This window comes from Macaca nemestrina, chromosome 3 (genome assembly GCF_043159975.1).
Source record: "Macaca nemestrina isolate mMacNem1 chromosome 3, mMacNem.hap1, whole genome shotgun sequence".
Lineage (NCBI taxonomy): Eukaryota > Metazoa > Chordata > Mammalia > Primates > Cercopithecidae > Macaca > Macaca nemestrina.
In genome coordinates this window covers 50585794-50606890 of record NC_092127.1, presented here as the reverse complement: position 1 = coordinate 50606890, position 21097 = coordinate 50585794, and the positions used below count along the sequence as shown (strand labels likewise).

The 21097-nt window shown below is 41.4% G+C and overlaps 1 protein-coding gene across 8 annotated transcripts in view; it reads right to left on the bottom strand.

Moving 5' to 3' along the window:
* Positions 1 to 21097, bottom strand: part of LOC105493253 (solute carrier family 7 member 11) — a 788950-nt gene that overhangs the window by 694154 nt on the left and 73699 nt on the right. For 7 of the 8 annotated variants that reach the window (XM_071093026.1, XM_071093035.1, XM_071093024.1 and 4 more), the window contains exons 1-2: positions 4856 to 5012; positions 3799 to 3837 (exon numbers count right to left, since the gene is read on the bottom strand). The gene's annotated coding sequence lies outside the window, so the exon portion shown is untranslated. Of the gene's footprint in view, positions 1 to 3798; positions 3838 to 4855; positions 5013 to 10534; positions 10680 to 21097 lie in introns of those variants that run through there. The other variant, XM_071093030.1, reaches the window with a different exon arrangement.

The window sequence follows — 21097 nt, the reverse complement described above, 5'->3', positions numbered from 1 at the left end:
AAGAAGCCAATGAGGGCTGGCAGGTAAAGAGGTGTCTTTGTGGATAATATCTTGTGTCTAGGTCTATCCTGCCTTGATTTCATTAAAATTTGATTGCTCTTCTCTCAAGACCAGAGCCTTTTCACTAAGATTTGCTGTAAGAAAACAGAATTGGGTTATGACAAATAGCAGGCCAAATAGAGAACCTAAAGAGGTCACATAGGCCGGCATGTGTTGGGACAGGCTTGATGGCTGTGTGCAGGTATCTTGCGGAAGAAGGCGATAGTCTCACCTCTCTAAGATTTGCCCATGAACCAGCAACAATGGCATCACCTGAGAGTTGGCTAGAAATGCAGACTCTCAGGCCCCATCCCAGACCCACAGAATCAGAATCTGCATTTTAACAAGATCACCAGTTCATCTGAATGCACATTGAAGTTCGAAAAGCCCTGCTCCCCAGCATCTTTAAACGCACTGATGCAGATGCCTAAAGTGCAGCCATAAAGACCTTATGAAGATTTCTCAAAGAACTAAAAATAGAACTACCATTTGATCCAGTAATCCACTACTGGGTATATATCCAAAGGGAAAGAAATCATTACATCAAAAAGACACCTGCACTTGTATGTCTATTGCAGCACTATTCACAATAGCAAAGACGGAATCACCCTAAGTCTCTATCAACAGAGGACTGGATAAAGAAAACATATATACCATGGAATATTACTCAACCATAAAAAAGACTGAAATCATATCTTTTGTAGCAGCGTGGATGGAAGTGGAAGCCATTATCCTAAGTGTAATAACTCAGAAACAGAATGTAAAATAGTGTATGTTCTCACTTAAAAGAATGAATATGCAATGGGTATACAGAATGGAATAGTAGACACTGGAGACTACCAAAGGTGGGAGGGTGGGAAGGGGGTGAGGATTGAAATCTTACCTATTTGTGTAATGAACACAGTGTTCACTATTCAGGCGATGGATACATGAAAAGCCCAGACTTCACCACTATGCAATATATGCATATAAGAAATCTACACCTGTACTCCCAAATATATACAAATTTTACATTTTTAATTAAAATCAAATAAAATGCAGCCATAGAATAACAAAATAAAGCCTGAAACATACAGTTGGCTTGGAGCACATCAATAAGAGGATTTAGGGGAAGTGGGGAGAAAACTTTGCTTTAGTTTTTGTTTTTAGAGGTGTTTGTTGTCCTCATCGATCTTCGATGAAACTATCAAATGAAAGTCAAACGGGGAAAAGCTACTTTTTGAGCCAATTTGTTTAGTCATACTTTGGCACATATTCACAAAGATATTCATCCCCAGGGGGCATAATTGTTCCTGAGAAGTGACTTTGTTTTAGAGAAAACTTTTGTTTCCAGAGGCGCAGGCTACACAGCACGGAGTGGAATAGAAATACAGCGATTATCCAGTTCATTTACTTGCAGTACACAGCCAGACAAACCAATCCAGGTAGTGCGGGCCATAAAAAAACATTTCGAGGTGGCTGAATTATCCAGGTTCACTGCTAACTTTGTTCAAATGAACTGGATCACAGCCAGCCCCACACAGCATTGTGTGCTTTTAAATATAGTGCAAGGGGAACCTGCACCAGCAGACATGAGGAGGGGAGGGGCAAGTGTCGGTGACCCTTGGACCCAGACGGCATCTGACAAAGGGTGACATTAGGCTTTGGCAGAGCCTCGGCTACACTGTCTGCAAAGCAGTTATCACAGGGAAGACAGGGCGGCCTGCCAAAATACAGACACTGGGACCAACCAAAGGATAATTGCTATAAATTCCATACACGGAGCGGAGAGAGAGATGTCAGGAGAACACGAATCCTGGCTGGGTAGCAGCAACACAGGACTGCAGGGTAGAGTCCGACAAGAAAGGGAAGATTTTTTTGAAAAGGCCAAATTTGTTCAAACAAGGTATGGCAGGCCAGCTGGAAGACATGTCAGTCAAGGACTAGACTCTGCTCAGAGGTATTTCTGTCACTTGCACACGACAGCTTCTCAAAACTAAAGATAAGGAAAAATTAGAGCTAGATTTTCTCCAGGCATGGGGTGAGTTCTAATTGTAATTTAGAAACTGATAGATTGACTAGCATTTGTTCAGGCCCTCCTAAGTGGCAGGTCCCTTTTCAGGTGCTTTGCATAAATTGGCTATTGGAGGGAAGTGGGGGTGGTTAACCCCTTAGGGATCAAAACCACCCCTATTGGATTCTTATTGGGACTATAGGGATCTAGTGACCCCTGAAGTTCCTGAATTGTCCGAATTTTTTTTTTTTTTTTTTTTTTTTTGAGACAGAGTCTTGCTCTGTCGCCCAGGCTGAAGTGCAGTGGCGTGATCTCGGCTCACTGCCATCTCTGCCTCCTGGGTTCACATCATTCTCCTGCCTCAGCCTCCTGAGTAGCTGGGACTACAGGCACTCGCCACCTTGCCTGGCTAATTTTTTGTATTTTTAGTAGAGACGGGGTTTCACCATGTTCAGCAGGATGGTCTCAAGCTCCTGACCTTCTGATCTGCCCGCCTCGGCCCCCCAAAGGGCTGGGATGACAGGCGTGAGCCAACATGCCCAGTCCGAGAGTTTTTAAATGTATTTACATGTATGTTTTTTTCTGAGAGAAGAAACCATAGTTCTCATCAGATTCGGAAACAGACCCATGACCCCAAACAGATTAAGAATTACAGTTAGCTGAATGAACTGGGAAAGACTGAAGGAATAAATCTATGGAGTATTCTCTGCCAGGCCCTGTACTTGGTGACATCATTCGATGTGGTTTGGCTGGGTCCCCACCCAATCTCATCTTGAATTGCAGCTCCCATAATTCCCACGTGTTGTGGGAGGGACCCAGTGGGAGATAATTGAGTCATGGGGGCAGTTTCCCCGATACTGTTCTCATGGCAGTGAATAAGTCTCACTAGATCTGATGGTTTTATAAGGGGCTTCCCCTTTCGCTTGGCTCTCTCTCTTTCTTTCTTGCTGCCATGTAAGATGTGGCCATGTCTGCCATGATTGTGAGGCTTTCCCAGCCGAACTGTGAATCCATTAAACCTCTTTTTCTTTATAAATGAGTCTCAGGTATGTCTTTATCAACAGCATGAAAACAGACTAATACATCATTTAACTCTCCTAAAAACCCTAGTGGTATCATCCCCATTTTACAGTTAAGGAAAAGCAAAGCTAAAAGTGGACAGGTGGTCTTAGCAGGTGAATACACCTACTAACTGTAAGGTCTAGAAAGTAAACTCAGACCTATCTAGTCCAAAAATGTCAATCTTTTTTAATACTATGATGCTTCCTGGGTATGGTTTTTTTGTGGGGAGATGGGTGATTGCAGAATTAATGAAGGAAGGCACCAAGGAAGACCAACGTGGCATTTCGCTGTCTCTTGAAGAATGAGCTGAGATTGAGCATCTCAGGGGAGAAGGAAGCACATTCCAGGTGGAAGGGGCAAGGTAAAAAGAGGCAGAGCAGTGGGAAAAGATGAGATGTTAACTGAGGACATTGCCCTCCCTCCTGTTGACTAAGGCACTTTGCAAAAACTTGAGAGCCAACTAACAGTCACAAGACTAAATGCATCCAAGGATTAAACTTCTAGCCCATTTTGTCTTAAATTTCCTGCCACCCAAACCCCAGTGGAAACAGAGGAAAACCTCTCCTACCAGAGACCCTGACATAAAGCCCAGAAGTTGCTTAATGCCCAATATCGATTCAAACAAGTGCATTTTGTTTCTTTCTAATGCATCGTAAGCAGGAAGAGCAGGCTTATTGCAGGTCAGGAAGAAGCCAAGAGCTTACCCAGGGCCACCGGAGCCCAGACAGCAACACAGGGCCTCTCTGGAAGGAAAAGATCATTTGTTAATTGTGTGGGGTTTAATGCATCTCCAGTCCCCCAAGACCGCTCCTGTCTCAACATAAATAACATCCAGAGACTAAATATTCCATGTGCACCACAATACAATTAATCAGGCTTTAGACACCCATTGACTCTACAGTGGGATTCTGCTGCCTTCTGAAACAGAAAAGCCATTGACAAGAGGAATATTAGCATGGAATCCCATGTAATTGAATTGTGGTTTTACGTCTTGAGATTAACAGATGACAAAGTCTCATCCCAGGGTGCTCGTTCCCCTCTCCTTACCCTGCAGACACACTGCAGATCATTTGGCCACACCACCAGCCACACACTCTTTAGTTCTGGTGTTGTTTTTAGAAATTAACTCTTTTTCAAGGGAGCCATTTCACATGCAATATTGCTGCTCAGGTAATAACTCCAAAGCATCTTCTCATTGGCTTATAAAAAATTTTAAGTGGATAACAGGCCAAACCTCTTCAGGATCCCTGCATGGAAATTCTTGTGAGTTTGTTTCCCATAAATAGAGGGCCAAAGGATGTTAAAAAGATAAAGATGCATGCCATTCATCTTGTTTCAGTAGATCATAAGCTCCTCAAGGGCAGGAAAAGGTTATTTGCTGATTGATTTAATATTTATTGAGTCCTAATTATCTTCATGGACCATAGAATTAAATCTATCAATATATTTGATTACAAGAAAAATATATTACTCCCTTTAGAAAGGACGCAGCAGCATTCCCTTTGATGCCTCCTTTCCTTTATACTGATTAACAACTTGAAAGAGCAGTTCTTGTTCTAAAAACAAAATATGAGTGGAAAAATACTTCATTCTATTCCATAAAACCGGAATGAAAGATTCTCCCTTTCTGAAATAACAAGGTGTTTAGAAATGAAGGAGCTGCAGGGGAAGGAGGCAGGGGGACCCTCATTCCTGCAAACATTTCACTTTTAAAGTACACAATATCAAAAATCATATGTAATTACGAGATTTCATACTTACTATTCTCAAAATGTGGTTTCAGCCAGAATGGAAGTGCTGCATAAGGAAACCTAAAAGGAAAAATTTTTAAAACAAACCAGAAAAAGCTAACAAATTTCTAACAGAGTTACTACTCTCAAGACCAGCAAATATGTGCCTATAAATAAATGCATTACTCGTGCCCACCAGCATATCACCTACAAGTGCTACACTTAGGCTGGGCGGCGGGGGCGGGGGCAGGGGGAGTGGGGAATGACACAGGAGAAAGGGTGGCTGCAGTTTTACCCACGTGAACGGCACTGAGACCATCGCTGACACGTGCAGCATGTCAGAGCTCTGGATTGAGATCATTACAAGCCCAACTTTGGCAGCTCGTTATCAATTCAGTGTGGGTGCTGTTTTGTAAACACATTTAATTTGGTTTTAAATTTTAATCCATAAAGTCATTACTAAAGGACTCCAGGCTGCTGAATTGATGAACCAACTGCTACTAAAGCTGACACGAAGGCACCAGAGCCAGGGATGGGGCTTTCCGTCCTCAACGGCCTTCTTTGCTTCCCTTACTCCTCTCACGTCCCTGATTTCCTTCTCACCAGTGAACTGACTCTCTCATGCATGGTCCCTGATCACATGGAAGATTTTTCTGTTCCTACCGGCTGTATGTGCATATGTGTGTCTCTGTGTTGTGTCTGTGTGTTTATGTGTCTGTCTCCTTCTCTCTCTCTCTCTCTCTCTCTCACACACACACACACAAGCACACACAATGAAGCTCATTGCCTTTTTGTGAGCCAATATTCCAATGACTGCCTCCTCTACCTTTCCAGTTTAATCTACTTCTATACATAAGCATTACTCTTTAACAAAAAGATCAGGCACTGGGTGAGTTTGAAGGAATGAAATTGTCTTAAAGAGCTGATGGCAGGGAGTACAGCTGACTGACAGATGGACTGACCAACTGACGGGGCCGGCAGCGCCTTATCTATTGCCCTCCTTGGAGAATTGGTTCTCATGGATAATTAACCATAAAATGAGAGGTTTTCTTCAAAGGAGAGATCAAAAGGTGAATCTTTCAAAACATACCATATTATAAAATTTGGTTCATTTAAGAATGTATCAGCTCTGGTTCTAAGGGATTTGTTTTATTTCAGCTTTTATTTTAGATACAGGGGGTACAGGTGTGGGTTTGTTACATGGGTATATTGCACCCAGGTAGTGAGCATAGTACCCAGTACGTGGTTTTTCAACCCACACCTGCTTCTGTTCCTCCCTTCCCCCTCTAGTAGCCCGCAGTGCCTGTTGTTCCCATGGTTATGTCCATGTGTCTCCAGGTTTAGTTCCCACTTATCTGTGAGAACATGCAGTGTTTAGTTTTCTGTTCCTGCTTTAATTTGCTTAGGATGATGGCCTGCAGCTCCGTAACCACCAGTTTACTCCTCATAACAACCCTGTGAGGATGGTGTCATCCTTGTCCTCCTCTTCCCAGGAGGCTGGAGGACAGAGAGGTCAAGTAACGTGCCCAAAATCTCACAACTGGAAAGTGACTATCAGGATGTCCACCCAGATAGTCCAGCTCCAGAGTCCATGCTTCTAGCTACTACACTCTGCAGTTTCTGACTTGATGGATGGCATCTTTGTCTAATAAAGAGGAAAATTTGCATTTATTTTTGTATGCATTTTATCTACTATTAAAGCCAAGTTTTCTCTATCAGGGAAAACAGATGAAACATTTACCCTACTGGGTACATCAGTTACTATCCTCTTTACCCTCTTGGGTGTTTATCCTATTTTATTTGCCCCATTGTGTAAATCAAACATTGTTCACCACTTGTGTTTATGGCCCCACCATTAACATTAACAATACGTGTGTTGACCAGAAATATTCTAGACCAACTTCTCATGCTCCCTTCAATCCATTCCCTTTGCTAGTCCACAGACATAATCACCTCCCACTCCCATTCCAAAAAGCAGCTTCTTACAGAACCATTCTCAAGCACTCTCCCCTCCTGCTCAGTGAGGTTTAATATAGCATCCCAGAGCAGCCAAGCTTCCACAGCCCTGGGGCACCTAACACAGAGGCCCAGGAAGCTTCCCTAGAAAAGAACTAGTGCTGATCAAGAAAGTCTCCATGTGCTGTGCTGTTCTGTGATAATCGTCTGTCTTCCTTTGATCTAAAGTTAAAGTGGGCAACATAAACCCTGGACAATGTGGGAAAGCCAAAAGAGTGATTCCATTCTTTTTCTGTGGTAATAATAATAACATTTTCTCTTCTGCAGGGCCGGTGTTTTTACTGAAGTGTCTTCCAAAGAATGCTGTGCTTTAGGTTTTTAAAACCCAAAGGCCCCAGGATTTTTTCCTCTTTCAAAAATGGATGGTTCTGCTTTTCATTTAAGGTGCAGTTTAGAGAGAAGCAGCCTGTGAAACCAATTAACTAATTGGAAATCACTTAATGACTGTAGCAGCATTTTGGATTTCCGGCGTTGGTTCACAGCAGTCAAGAGAAATTGCTTTCCAATATTATGATAAGGTAAGCTGTGGAGGTCTCACAGGGGGCGGTTGAAGGCTGCTGAGAGAAACAATCAGCTCTAATATGCCCACCAAAATAATGGAGACATTATAGCATGGAACTCAGTGATTGTGAAGTAAGCACAACATAAAAATCCAAAGATATGTGGAGATCTGCTGAGAATAAATGTGCAGCCATAGTTCCTTGCTATGATTTTTTGAGAGATTATAATCTTCACATAGACATTATGCTGTGGAAATTGCTCTTACAGAGAGAGCCAGGCATGTGTGGAAAAGGTGACATGAGGAGAAGGAAAAAATAATAGAGTAAGTGCTTACCCTGCCACAATTGTTCAATTAATTGTTTAGTATGAATATAGTCATTGTTCACATTAGGAAAATAATCTAGTTAATTGCTCTAGTTAACATAGGCAGAGAACATAAATTACCCCAAACCAAATATTTTATCCATTTGCCGTTGGTTTGTCTTCAGGTAATGAATTCTCTTAGCCTATTTCTAAATATCATAATTCATTAAACCAAAAACATCACTGTAGAAAATAATATCAGCAATCTCCAATACATCTCATTCCTTTTTTACCTTATTTTGAAAGAGAGACACAGGGATATGCATGGGCAAAGGCAGTTTAAACTTGCTTTGAGGTGGACAGGTGCCTCAGAATTATTTTGTAAGTATGACAATCTTTCCCCTGACCCCCTTTGCCTTAGTTTACTCAGTTGTAAAATGGATTGACACATGTTAGAAGACATAGGTGTTCCAATGATGGTGACATGTTACAAACACGAAGCTAGAACACTGTAAATTCTTCCAGCAATTACAAACTTTCATTTTTTCTTCCCCATTGGTACAGTAAGTTTGGGCAACAAAGAGTCTCTCTGAGAGATACTTGCTGTTGTTTTCAAACAGGAAGGAAATTTTGTACACCCGCTTGTCACTCTACTGCCTGCATTTGGGCCTTATCTAGTCCCCAGCTTTATTAATTCAGTAATGATGAGCAATGTATTAGATTCCTCCACTGGGTACTGCCTTAGATGCTTGCTTTGTACTCAGCCACTCCCCAAAGGACAGGAGGACAGAAGGTGTTCTCTTTTCAGGCAGCAGCATAAATAAAGACCAGTGTCACTTATACAAATCACTGTACCAAGAATTAGCCCACCAGACTATGGGACTACATTAGCCCTTTCTTCTCACCTGCCTCATATAGTAGGTGCTCATTCAAAGCAGGACTCACGTTGTAGAGCTACATGCCTGGAAGTCCTTCATACAAGAAAACACCTGAAAACACCCAGGGTGAGGTGGGCAACACTAGTACTCTAACACACTGATGATTCTTCCTTTAGAAACAATGTTTCATCCTGAGCAAATTGTTACCTGTTTAAATTATTACCTTTCCTAGGACTTAATTTCTCATCTGCATTCCAGAAAGTGACATCCTGCTAACATCCGGATTATATCAAGACAACAGGGCTGATAAACTGATTTTTCATTACCAGTAAAGATGATCAATAAGTAAAACAGAACATTGACTAATGATGCAGTGGAGGAGCAACCACATCCAGAATGTGCCAGCTGTGAGCTGGACTACCATGAAATAACAAGGAAACATTCCATTCTTCTTAATAAAAGGAAAACCTCCAACCTATCAAAGGAGAAAAATCCTGCAAATTAGCCTTTCAGACTGATTCAGAACATTTTCCAGGATGATGCACCTGAAGAAAAACATGTGATTCAACTGATAGCGTTCGTCACATCGCAGACTGATCCAAAGGTGAGGCTATACCTACAAAGACAGGCTGAATGCCAACTCGTGTAGCCTCATTTGCAAAGCTCGGCACTCTGGAGCTTAAATGTCCCTGCTTAACAAATGGGGAGCAATTTAGACTGTTGTATAAAGACAAGACCAAGGCCAAAGTCTAACAATAGCTCACCTCTCGCCAAGTCCTTGAATTAGTAAATGTTATTACAAAAACAAAATATACTTTTATCTAGGTTGTTACTTTTTCCCTCTGCTGTCCTCTGTGGCTTTGCCTATAAGCTCACAGTTTTTAGTTAAATTGGACAATTACTGAGTGAGAAGTGCATAATTAATGAACAGTCACCGTATATGTTTGGGAAACTGTGACCCAATCACTGAACAGATAACTGAACCACTAAAATAAATGACTTGTTCCACTCATTACCTGATCAGCATTTGTTTAGAAGTTCCTTGGTGCCCTATCAAAATTCTAATCAGTTCTATTTAAATTACATTTTTTGCACTGCATTGTTATAAATGCTAATTTATGCCTAGAATGGAACAGCTTTATTTCTTACCTCCTGAAGAAACGGATGAATAAAAACATACTTCTACAGGGCATAAAAGATTATCAAAGGTTCAATGACTATTGGATTTTGCACTTGCCAAGACACATCCTGAGACTTCGAGCTAAGCTTTAGGGGACAACAAGGGCATTCCAAGCCTCCCATAGCAAAGCCATCCCCAAGAAGAGTCTGAGGACTGTCACAGCAGCATCTGCAACCACCACAGGGATTTGATGCCTTTGGGGACTGGACAGTCTTTGGGGTGGTGAAGGGAAAGAAGGGAAAATTCTTACAACTTGAGAATAATGATCCAAAGAATCTTAAAGGCAGATGGTTATTTCAGAATCTCTAGGCAACTTTTGTGCACAGAGAGGGATTTCTCCGAGCCTGGTAGCCCATCTGCTTTTGCGATGGTGTCCATGTCCACCAGCTTGTAGGCGGTGGCGGATTTCACATGGTAACTCCATATATTTTTCACAATTAGTTTGGTCTCCAAACTTAGCACCAAGATGTCATTCTAAGCAACTCAGGCAGTTCCACCCAAGAGAAGACTAGAGCACAGTTTTGCTCTCTCTGATGTGCAAGACTTGACCACTTGCAGCCTAGGGCTGGCCCAGACAGACCCTAAGTCATTTGGGATCTAGAGGACCTCAGAAGAGAGAATATTGAGGCTAGTGTTCCAGAAATAGCAAGAAATCTCCTAATGAGGCCACAAAAGTCCTGCCTTTAAAAGTGCTTCATCCACTATGATGCTCCCCTCCCATTCCAGGCTCAGTGCCTGTGGAAGTCAGCAAGCCTGCCATTATCCTGCCTGGAGTGGGAGGCATCAAATTCAGAATTCATTGCCAGAAGTTTTTTATAAGCTGAGGAATTACCTTGAGAGGATTGAATTTCCAAGCGCAAGTCAGCAGCTGCTGGGGAGGCTGGGGCCACCTCAATCATCCTGTACCCACGAGTCTCTTGCAGAGAGGGGCGAGGTGAGGATGGATCAGTCTGGCTTAGGGCTGCATGGCCAAGGGGCTAGAAAACACAGGTTCACAAAGGCATTTAACCTCGTTTAAGCAGTGCAATGTGGCTGAGGCTTAAAACAAGGCTGGAACATTTTCTTGCTTATTATCACCTTGATAACCTTTCCTTGTAGCTAGGAAGGAGTGGAATGAGAAAGTGGGGCACTGGGAGACACTGGGAGAGGAGGGGTGGGCCATGGCACTGAACAGGAGGGGAGAAAGCTGCTGTTGTCCTGTTTTCTGAGTGCAGTTGGAAAGAGAGGAAGGATGTTTGCTCTCTAAATATTTTTACTTTTAAATAGAAACTGTTTTCCAGATTGCATGGCTAATCACTTCATAGAAAAGGGAAGAAAAGAATAGCTTTCATTCACTTTCTTTGAAACCTATTCATTACAGTTTGAAAGCAAAATTTTCTCTATGAAATACCTAAGTAGTGGCAGCATTTCTACAAGATCTAAGTGTGGGGGCGAGGTAGCAGAGACGGGAGAAGTAAGCAGAGCCCAGGAATAGCTGTGCTCACGTCATCATGGGAAGAAGAGGACTGGTCACCTTCGTCTATTCACGCAGTGGTCCTCGGCGGGGAGGGGGGCGGGAAGCAACATGGCCCCCGCCCCACACCTTCTCAAGGAATCGCTAACAGCACACTTGTCTGCCCTGTGGCTGAAACAAATCCTAAAAGGAGTCTTTTTAGAGAAATTAAGCTTTGCAATGATTGTTTCTCAATCTTGTTTAAATCAGTTATAATAATAACTGATTCTAATACGCATAAAAATCTCTCATCCTCCTCTAAAGCTATTTGAACGAAACCCAGATTAAAGCTCTGCGATGGGAGCATGTGGGGTTAAACACCTCACTGTGGTTCCTACCAGCAGATGATTGTGACTCTGATACCCACCCACTACTCTCCTGCCTGATCATCCTTGGACTGGCAATCAAAAGTCCTAAATAATATTTCTAGTCAAATCTGTGTATTACTTACATTTGAGTTATAGAATTTCACTGTTCTAATCTGAAAAAGAAAATTAAGCCCCTAGGGGAGTATGTGTTGTGGACTTTACTACCAAATGTTCACAGATTGTGAGGCTCAGTTACCATTGTGATTATCTTCTTATTATTATTGTCATTGCAGGCATTTAACATTAACTGAGGAGCTACAATTTTCCTGACTCTATCCAGGATAAATGATACAGGAGTTTTACAGAATCATAGTTACCATTGACTCTAGGCCAATAATTTGGCATTTCATCTCAAAATATTGCTCATATTAGAAATGTGAGACAAGGGGTCAAATGAGAAGACATCCTCCATCTGTGAAGTGATTCGCATTTTCAATATGTCTATTTAGCCTCCATCCTTATCAGTTATAAAGCTGTGGAACAACCAAAGAGTCCTCTGACATAGCACTAGAGGCTTCATTCCAGATTAAAATTGGTAATTAATCAATATTACATATACTTTGTTGTTCAATCCTCTTAGCAATTACTTGGAAGACAAAATAAGTAATGCTCGTTAAATTTTAAGATGGCGTAAATCTGGGAGAAATAGTTAATATTTTGAATTCCATATGACTCAAAGGTTCTTGCCAGGCTGGAGCAATGGAAAAAAAATTTATATGAAATGTCACAAAAGTAGACATAACCCTGCACTTAAGTTCAAAATGCCATTTTAGTTACATTACGTTTTACCAGAAATCATGTGAAAAACCAGAGGGGTTTTACTGTGTGGTTTAAAATCAGGAGAAGCCAGTGTGATATGGCTGCCCAAAATGCCAACAGAATTTCAGATGACAATAATAGACATCTCGTCCAAAACAGGAGAGGTAATGGTTCTGTTGTACAGTGGTCAGACATCATATCGCTAAGAGAGAAAAGGTAACACAACCTCCTTCACCAACTCTGCAAATTCAAAGAAGTTGTCATTTGAGCCTTAGTGTTCTCATCTGAAAATGGAAATAATAGCACCTAACAAAGATATTCTCATAAAATTATTGTAAAATCAAATGAGTTGGTCTTCATAAAACTCTTTTGAAAATTATAAAGTATCATTGCTCTGGACATCTGCTGTTTGTCATTCAATAATCACCTTCCTCTTTTTGGCAACTGCAATTCAGCCCTCCTTTTTGGGAATCTCCTCCACCGTTTTTACCATGTGGTGGGCCCAACTTGGCTGAGGCTGCAGAGGTTGGTTTAGGAATGGCTACATGACGCAGTCGGAGCCAAGGAGACATAAGGAGACTATGCTAGGGCTTTTGAGAACACAGAGCCTTGCTCCTTAGCTGTATTTGGTCATATAAAGAGTCAAGTCTTGCGATAGCATCCTACTACCCAGGGAGAAGTCAGCCTGAAGATGAAGTTTAACCAACAGAAGTGGGGGAGGAAAGGCAGAAATGAAAGAGATGAAGAAACTAAGCCCTGATGACCTCCTTTGATATGTGGATCAGACCGTCCCAGCCAAAGCCAGTATTCCCTTGCACTGTTCTATGTTCCAAGCCCATATATTACCTTTTATAAGTCAGTTTGAGCAGGGTTTTTAGGTCACTTGTAACAGAAAGAGTCCTACAATTGTGCATTTATTCTAATGTCTTGGAAAATCCAGTTATTCAAATATATGGAAATAATACATGAGAGAGTTTTCAAATGGAAAAGATAGATTCCACAAAAATCAAATTGGTTTACATTGTGTTAGATTATTATGTTTATGTTAGATTGTTATGTTAGACTGTGTTTACTAATACAAGCAAAATTTCATTTTTGACTACGTCTTGGATTCTAAGACTTACATAAGGATTTATATAACAACTTTGTTCTAAAAAGAATTTTTTTAGCATTTTGCCCCTGGGAAATCCATGTTGCCAGCCTACCCCATCTTGTCTTCCTGCTGAGCTAATAGCCAGATCTCCAACTAAAACAGCAGTGCCCATCTCTGATTAATGAGACCTTTCTCCCCACCTTTTTTAATGGCTTTCTCCCATTGTGATTTCAATCAGAACATTGCTGGGAATCCCTCTTGGTGCCTCTCCAGGATCACTTCTATTGCCATTTCTTATAGACTCCTCCTCGAGAAGAGAAAAGCCAAAGAAATGTCCCCATACTCCAAAGCTAGAATCAATGTGGAATGTGGAGAAATAAATTACAGCATTTTCCAGCCAGAAAGGCCTATAGGCATCATCACCTCATCAACAATGGGCTAAATCCATTCCACCTGATTTTTATTTTCTTTTTATTTTAATTTTTAAAAATATTTTATTTAACCTAATACATCTAAAATATTATTTCATGTGCAATGAATATAAAACATTACTAATGAGATATTTTCTATTTTTTATTCTAAGTCTTCAAAATCCAGTGTGTGTTCTGTACTTACAGCACATCTCAACTGGGCTATACCATTTTTTAAAATTATACTTTAAGTTCTAGGGTACATGTGCACAATGTGCACGTTTGTTACACAAGTATACATGTGCCATGTTGGTTTTCTGCACCCATCAACTCGTCATTCACATTAGGTTGCCGGGCGCGGTGGCTCACGCCTGTAATCCCAGCTCTCAGGGAGGCAGAGGCAGGAGGATAGCTTGAGCCCAGGAGTTCGAGACCTGCCTGGGTAATATAGCGAGACCCCGTTCTCCACAAAAAGGAAAAAAAAAAAAAATTAGGTATTTCTCCTAATGCTATCCCACCCCAGCCCCCCAGCCCCCAACCCCCAACAGACCCTGGTGTGTGATGTTCCCCGCCCTGTGTCCAAGTGTTCTCATGGTTCAATTCCCACCTATGAGTGAGAACATGCGGTGTTTGGTTTTCTATCCTTGTGATAGTTTGCTGAGAATGATGGTTTCCAGCTTCATCCATGTCCCTGCAAAGGACATGAGCTCATCCTTTTTTATGACTGCATAGTTTTCCAAGGTATATATGTGCCACATTTTCTTAATCCAGTCTATCACTGATGGACATTTGGGTTGGTTCCAAGTCTTTGCTATTGTGAATAGTGCTGCAATAAATATACGTGTGCATGTGTCTTTATAGTAGCATGATTTATAATCCTTTGGGTATATACTCAGTAATGGGATCGCTGGGTCAAATGGTATTTCTAGTTCTAGATCCTTGAGGAATCATCACACTGTCTTCCACAATGGTTGAACTAATTTACTCTCCCACCAACAGTGTAAAAGTCTTCCTATTTCTCCACATCCTCTCCAGCATCTCTGATTTTTATTTTCAATTGTTTTATACATAAAGTTTTATTTGAACACAGCCATGCCTGTTTGTTACATATATTTGTCTGCTTTCATGCTATAATAGCAAAGTTAAATGACTGTGACAGAAACCATATGGCCTGCAAAGCCTAAAATATTTACTATCTGGCCCTTTATACAGAAAAAGTTTGCTAACCTCTAATCTAGTCCAAACAACTAGTTTTTAAAAAAGAAGCTTAGTCCCAGAAAAACTAGCTAATCATACACAAGATGCCAAATCCAAGTTTGTTTCACACGGTGGTATTTTCATGTTCTATTCCTATGTATCTACTAGATTAGAGGTATCTTATGGGCAGAGATTGTCCCTCATGTTTCTGTGATATCCCAAACAATAGAGGCTAAATACTGAAGTATCCATTGAAACCAGTTATATAACTGCAAACGTATTGAGGGGATAATGAATTTATTCAAAGACGTCTATGTAAACCATCTCCCCTTCTGCCTCCACAGCCTCCAAATATTTGTAGCCACAAACCAATGATTCTCCACGGGATATCAAGTCACTATCTGTGACATCATCTATAAAAGGGCATAAAAGTATCCACCTCACAGAATGGCGAGGCTCAGATGAGATAAAGTGTGGAAGGCATGTAGCACAGAGCCTAGCACACGTCAAACTCTCAAAGACTAGTGGGTTACTATGATAACTATCATAAAAATGGAGGCACCCTGAGACAAAACTAGGTCTTACAGGGAACATGTATTTTGCTTATATTACTGTAGTAGGGACTTCTCTCAGATACCTACATAAGCAGTGGGGGAATATATATAAAGGTGGGTTCCAACACTTCATTTCCACAAACAATTGAATCCATATTCAATTGCTGTCACCCAAGGAAGTTAGAACACAAGTGCCAGAAACAGGGTTCTCCCAGATCCCAACAGCACCTGTAGAACTAGAAGGAGAGAAAAAGATTCTTTCCCTGGGGCTAAGGCGTTACAAATGTCAATACTTACTAAAGTAAGGAAAAACATAGCATTGTGTCAAATAGCATGTGTACAGTATAGATCCAATTGTGATCAAGGACATTTGTCCTGATTCTCCCTACCATGGCAATGGTCCCACCCAATACCAGAGGCTTTCCTCTGACCACACTGGCCCTTGTCTCTTCTCACTAAACCTTCTTTAGATTTTATGGCCATAACTTTCTCAACTAATAGGAATGTATCATCATCGCTCAACAGCATACTATGTTTATTGCATGAAACTTTTAGCTATGGGCAAAATATTTTCACCATCCAGCCCATCCTCTTGCCAAAGAATTATGCTTATAAAATTATTTTATATTTTGATAGTCCCCAATTTGGAAGTAAGAAGGGAATAATAAGCCTATGATCCCATGCAAGTAGAAACAGCCAAGTACTCATCCTCCACTCCACCTCTCTTCCTGGTCTAAGGTGGTACATCGCAATGCCCTTTTTCTTTGTTGTTATTGTTGTTTGTTGTTGTTTTTGTTTTGAGACAGAATCTTTCTCTCTTGCCCAGGCTGGAATGCAGTAGCACAGTCATAGCTCACTGCAGCCTCAAACTCCTGGGCTCAAGCAATCCCCCTGCCTTAGTCTCCTAAGTAGCTAGAACTACAGGCATGTGTCACCACACCAGGGTAATTTTTTGATTTTTTTGTAGAGACAGCATCTCACTATGTTGCCCAAGTTGCAATGCCCCCTCAAATAAATGCCCCTTTAGAACCTAACAAGAACATGTAGAACAATATAGTCTATCCTCTCCTTTATCCAATTTCTTCTTTTGATGCTAATCACAGGGAGTAAAAATTTTTCCAGAGTCACTTAGCCCATATCAGGAATCAAACCCTACATGTGGTCCTCTGTGATGTGCTAAACTCATCTGCTTAGGTCCTGGCAGCCAGAAAAGATTACTGGGGCTAATAACTAGTAAACTCCCACATTAGGAGGGCCTTTCCCACCCCGGCCCCCATTCCTACTGCCACCATCTGTGTTTGTTCTTTTGCTACATAAGAACTCAAACTGGGTGGTGGGCCTGTTATTTTTAAAAGTCTTTTAGTAGCGTCTATACCCAGAACTGCCTCATCACAATTATCCTCACCAAACGAGGAAACTTCACATTGAGAATGGATATGGTTTTCAGCCAGCACCAAATGTCTCTCCTTCTGCCTTTTTGTCTTTCCGATCAATCAGAACATGTGAAACTCCCAAATGAAGAGTAAACACACAGCCCAGGTTCCTTTCATCTCCTAACATATGTCATGAAGGGGGAGGGAAAAACTCTATTCCCAGCTTCAATCAGCCCTTCCTATTCTGCGACTTGAACCTGAAACTGAAAGGGATGTTGCGGGGCGTTGTGGAGGAGTGCTGAATGTGGGCCGACTCCTTGGAAGATAAGAGGTATTCGCTGCATACCTGAGTCTTGGAGTCATTATCTCCCCTATGAGCACTTCTGTATTTATATATAATGAGATCATTACCAGGCAGCTCTTCCAATTTGATTCAGACTTTAATATTTCTTGAAGAAAAAAAAATAGCGTACAAAAGGGTTTGTGATGCCAACTCAATCAGACGTGCTGTTGATGGAAAATTATTCAAGTGCAAGCCAGAACAGGCAAAAAAAATTTTTCAGAGAGGTTTCTGTCAAAGCTGAGTTCACCTGCGATGATGTTTCAAGCGAATGTGCCGAAGTGTCCAGAGGTGAGGAAGGAAAATAACAATGAACAGAAGAGAGGGCTGTGTATAGGATTAAAAACGAGGCACGTTGCAGCCTAACTATTTAGGCAGGTAGGGCAGGTGCCTCCTGCCGAGACTCGACTCCCACCCTGGCTTTCAGTGGGTAATTAGACCAGGGAAGCAGCTTTACTTGCTGTGGGCTTCACTAGGAGCAGTCAGTTTTTAGAAATTAACCCTTTGGTGGGTGCTACTTCCTTTTGTGATTGAACTCAGGTGGATAGGCAAGGTAGGTAAAGGCAATTCCTTCCTCCTCTCACAACAAGCTTTAAAGAAGAGATTTTCTGTCTCTTCAGTCCCACTGCATCTTCAGCAAAAAAAAAAAAAAAAAAAAGAATACAGAAGAATTTTTTTTTCCCTTTGTCCAGTAAACACCTGTTCATAGAAAATGGCTAGAAATTCAGTGCCCCTGCTAATTCTGGGAAAGGCTCTATCCATTTTCAGCAAATTACAAAATCAAATGAAACCAACTGAACACTAAAACTAACAAAAAAGAATCTCTCTTGATAATCCAGACAGCATCGCAGGATGATGCCAAGCCTTGGGTGACAACCATGAAGGTGGCTCCTCACTGGCACCCACTTTTAGAAATACACTCTGCTAATGTGAGCTCTCTGGATGTTTGCACTTTGGATAAACACAAGCTTACTGACTCATTTCTGGGATCTATGGTTTATCCTGTGATACAAATCCAAGAAGACTATCATTTTAGCTATTCACTCCCTGTCCTGAAACTGCAGATGGGAATAAGCAGATGGAGCAGGGATGCAGACTTGTCATCACATAAACATGAAATGAAAGGATCCTGGCTCTTTTCTTATGGTGGTTGTAAAGCACCCATTATTTTTCCCCTAGCACTTCCTAACAGGCAAAACCAAAATAACATTGGAAGAAAATTTACAGAATGCGCATGCTGCCCACTGAACCCCCAAACACTACTCAAAATAGCATTGGTAGATTGTTTTTTTATTATTTGTATTATTCTGCTTTAAAGAGATACCCTGTAATGGTTAGGAGTTAGTTCTGGTAAAATGTTAAGGCTATTTTATGGATCCTAGTCTTAGGATGTACTCGATATTTAGAAATCAGTTTGGGAAGGAAGGAAAGAAGCGGGAGGGAGGAAGAGAGGAAGAGAGGGAGGGAGAAAGGAAAGAGAGGGAAAAAGAGAAAAGGAAGAAAGGAAGGGCAGGCAAGTGGGTGCGAGGAGAGAAGAGAGGGAGGATAGAGATCTCGTAGCTCTGTGAAATGTAGCTATCTTTGCCATAATCTATACTATGTAGGCAAAGAAGTGCATCAAAATAATCCTAAAAGAACACTTGAACTTAAAAGAGATGTAAACATGAAAATGGGGACAATTTTCTCCCCTCAATTAAATCTACTAGTCATAGTAATTATTTTAAGATTAACTCCCTGAAAAGGAGAAGAATTAGCCCAAGTAAGACTTATTAAATGTCTGTCCATTGTTCACTATTGCACTGTTGTGTGTTAGCAAGTTTGGGGGTGGGAGAAGCAGTATGTGTGCATGTTGGGGGAGGTAGGTGAGAGAGAATGAAAGAGAAATTTCATTGACCATCAACATGGTTTCTCCAGGGAGCATGATAACCCAACAGTGTTCCTCCATCTGCCTCCCTTGAGCGAAGAGCACTCTTGACTCTCTCAAAAGATCAACCTTTTGACCTTCCCTCCTAGCCTTCAAAGAAGAGATCTCTCTTTTTCTCAAAAACCAACTGCCTCTCCAGCATTCTCACCCTATCCTCCAGTGGTCCTTTCCTTCTGTCACCAAATATGTTGATGTTCCTCTTCCATAGAAGATCCTTCCTCGGCTGCTATTAGGAGAGATGGATCCCAGCACCACTCTTCCACGGACTGGCCATGATACCAGCAAGACTGCTGGGAACATCATTTTCTCTCATGCTCACCCTAGTACTGCCTCAAATATTGCTTTATTTTGATCTCTTCTTTACTAGCAAAATCACCTCACCACTCATTCTCTCTGGGCACATCAGAAATATGGCTTTCATGCTCTCCACACCATTAAAATTTCTCTTTGGAATCATCAAATTGAACTATTTTGCCAAGTCACATAGTCTGAACTGATTCTTAATCCCTTGGACTTTTTAGCTGTATCTGATGTGACTGAGGAAACTCTTCTTGCAACCCTTTTTTTCTGAGCTCCCCACACTGATCTCCTCATTGCCTGTTCCTCCCTGTCTCTATTTTGTCCGGTCCCACATAGTTGCTATGGGGCACATGGCTTTATTCACAGTCGGGCAGCCAGCTACACATGTGATGGCTTCACTCTCCAACCCCACCTTCCCCACCACCACCATACACAGAGCACTCCCTCACACCAAATATTTGATTGAAGATACATTACTTTTGGTTAAAGTACTGTGTCTCACAGAATCTTCTATTCAAAAGTAAATAGCTCTCAGAAGCTTGTACATTAATTCATCATCTATTCATCCAAAATTAATAGATAATTCATGTTTCCTCAGAAATAAAAAGGTGGCACACTGAGGAAATGGAGTCCACTATGAAGGAATGTCAACTGTATTATCTAGAGAGAAAATAAGGCTGAACATGGTGGTTCATGCTTGTAATCCCAGCACTTTGGGAGGCTAAGGCAGGAGTATCTCCTGAGCCCAGGGGTTTGAGACCAGCCTGGGCAACATAGCAAGACCCTGTCTCTACTAAAAATTAAAAAATTAGCCAGGCATGGTGGCACACACCTGTAGTCCCAACTACTTGGGAGGCTGAAAGGATTGGCTGAGCTGAGGAGTTGGAGGTTGCAGTGACCTGTGATCGTGCCACTGCACTCCAGCCTGGGCAACAGAGCAGGACTCTCAAAAGAAGAATAAAAGAAAGAAAGAAAAAGGTGAAATTGCATTCAAGAAAATGCTGTAAATATATATTTAATACCTATAAAAAAAACTGTTTACCTAATTAAAACAACAAATTCCCATAATTGACACATGGCAAGGTCATAACCTTTTAACTCTCCAGAATTCTCACCAAAGATGACAAATCTGATGCTCCCTTAGAAAGCCAAAGGTCTCTGGGAAGGAGGATTCTGGAAAAGTTAATTAGCAATATCTGCCTATGAAGTTTCTGAAATAATATGATGATTTACTGTCAGAAATATGACAGAGAAGTTTCCTATCCTGCTCAATGTTTTGAGCAGAATAGCCCCTGTACTCCAAGCAGAGAAAATTGGTCACAGGATTTTGCTGTGAGCCCACAAGGACCTGATTCCTTTTTCCCATAAATAGCTTTCTCTGCACATGTGCTCTGTGAGGAACACTTAACCCTGTATCATTACTGTCAATAAAGGCGTGGAACCTGACCCTCTTGATTGGCTCACTACCATTTAAACAACTGTTGGCAGTCACCATGCTGAATATAAAGCAACTGAGTGTTCATTTGCCGGAGTTCAGCCTCTAATTTCTGAGGCTGCCCAAGATGCTTCTTTCTATAGTCCTGGA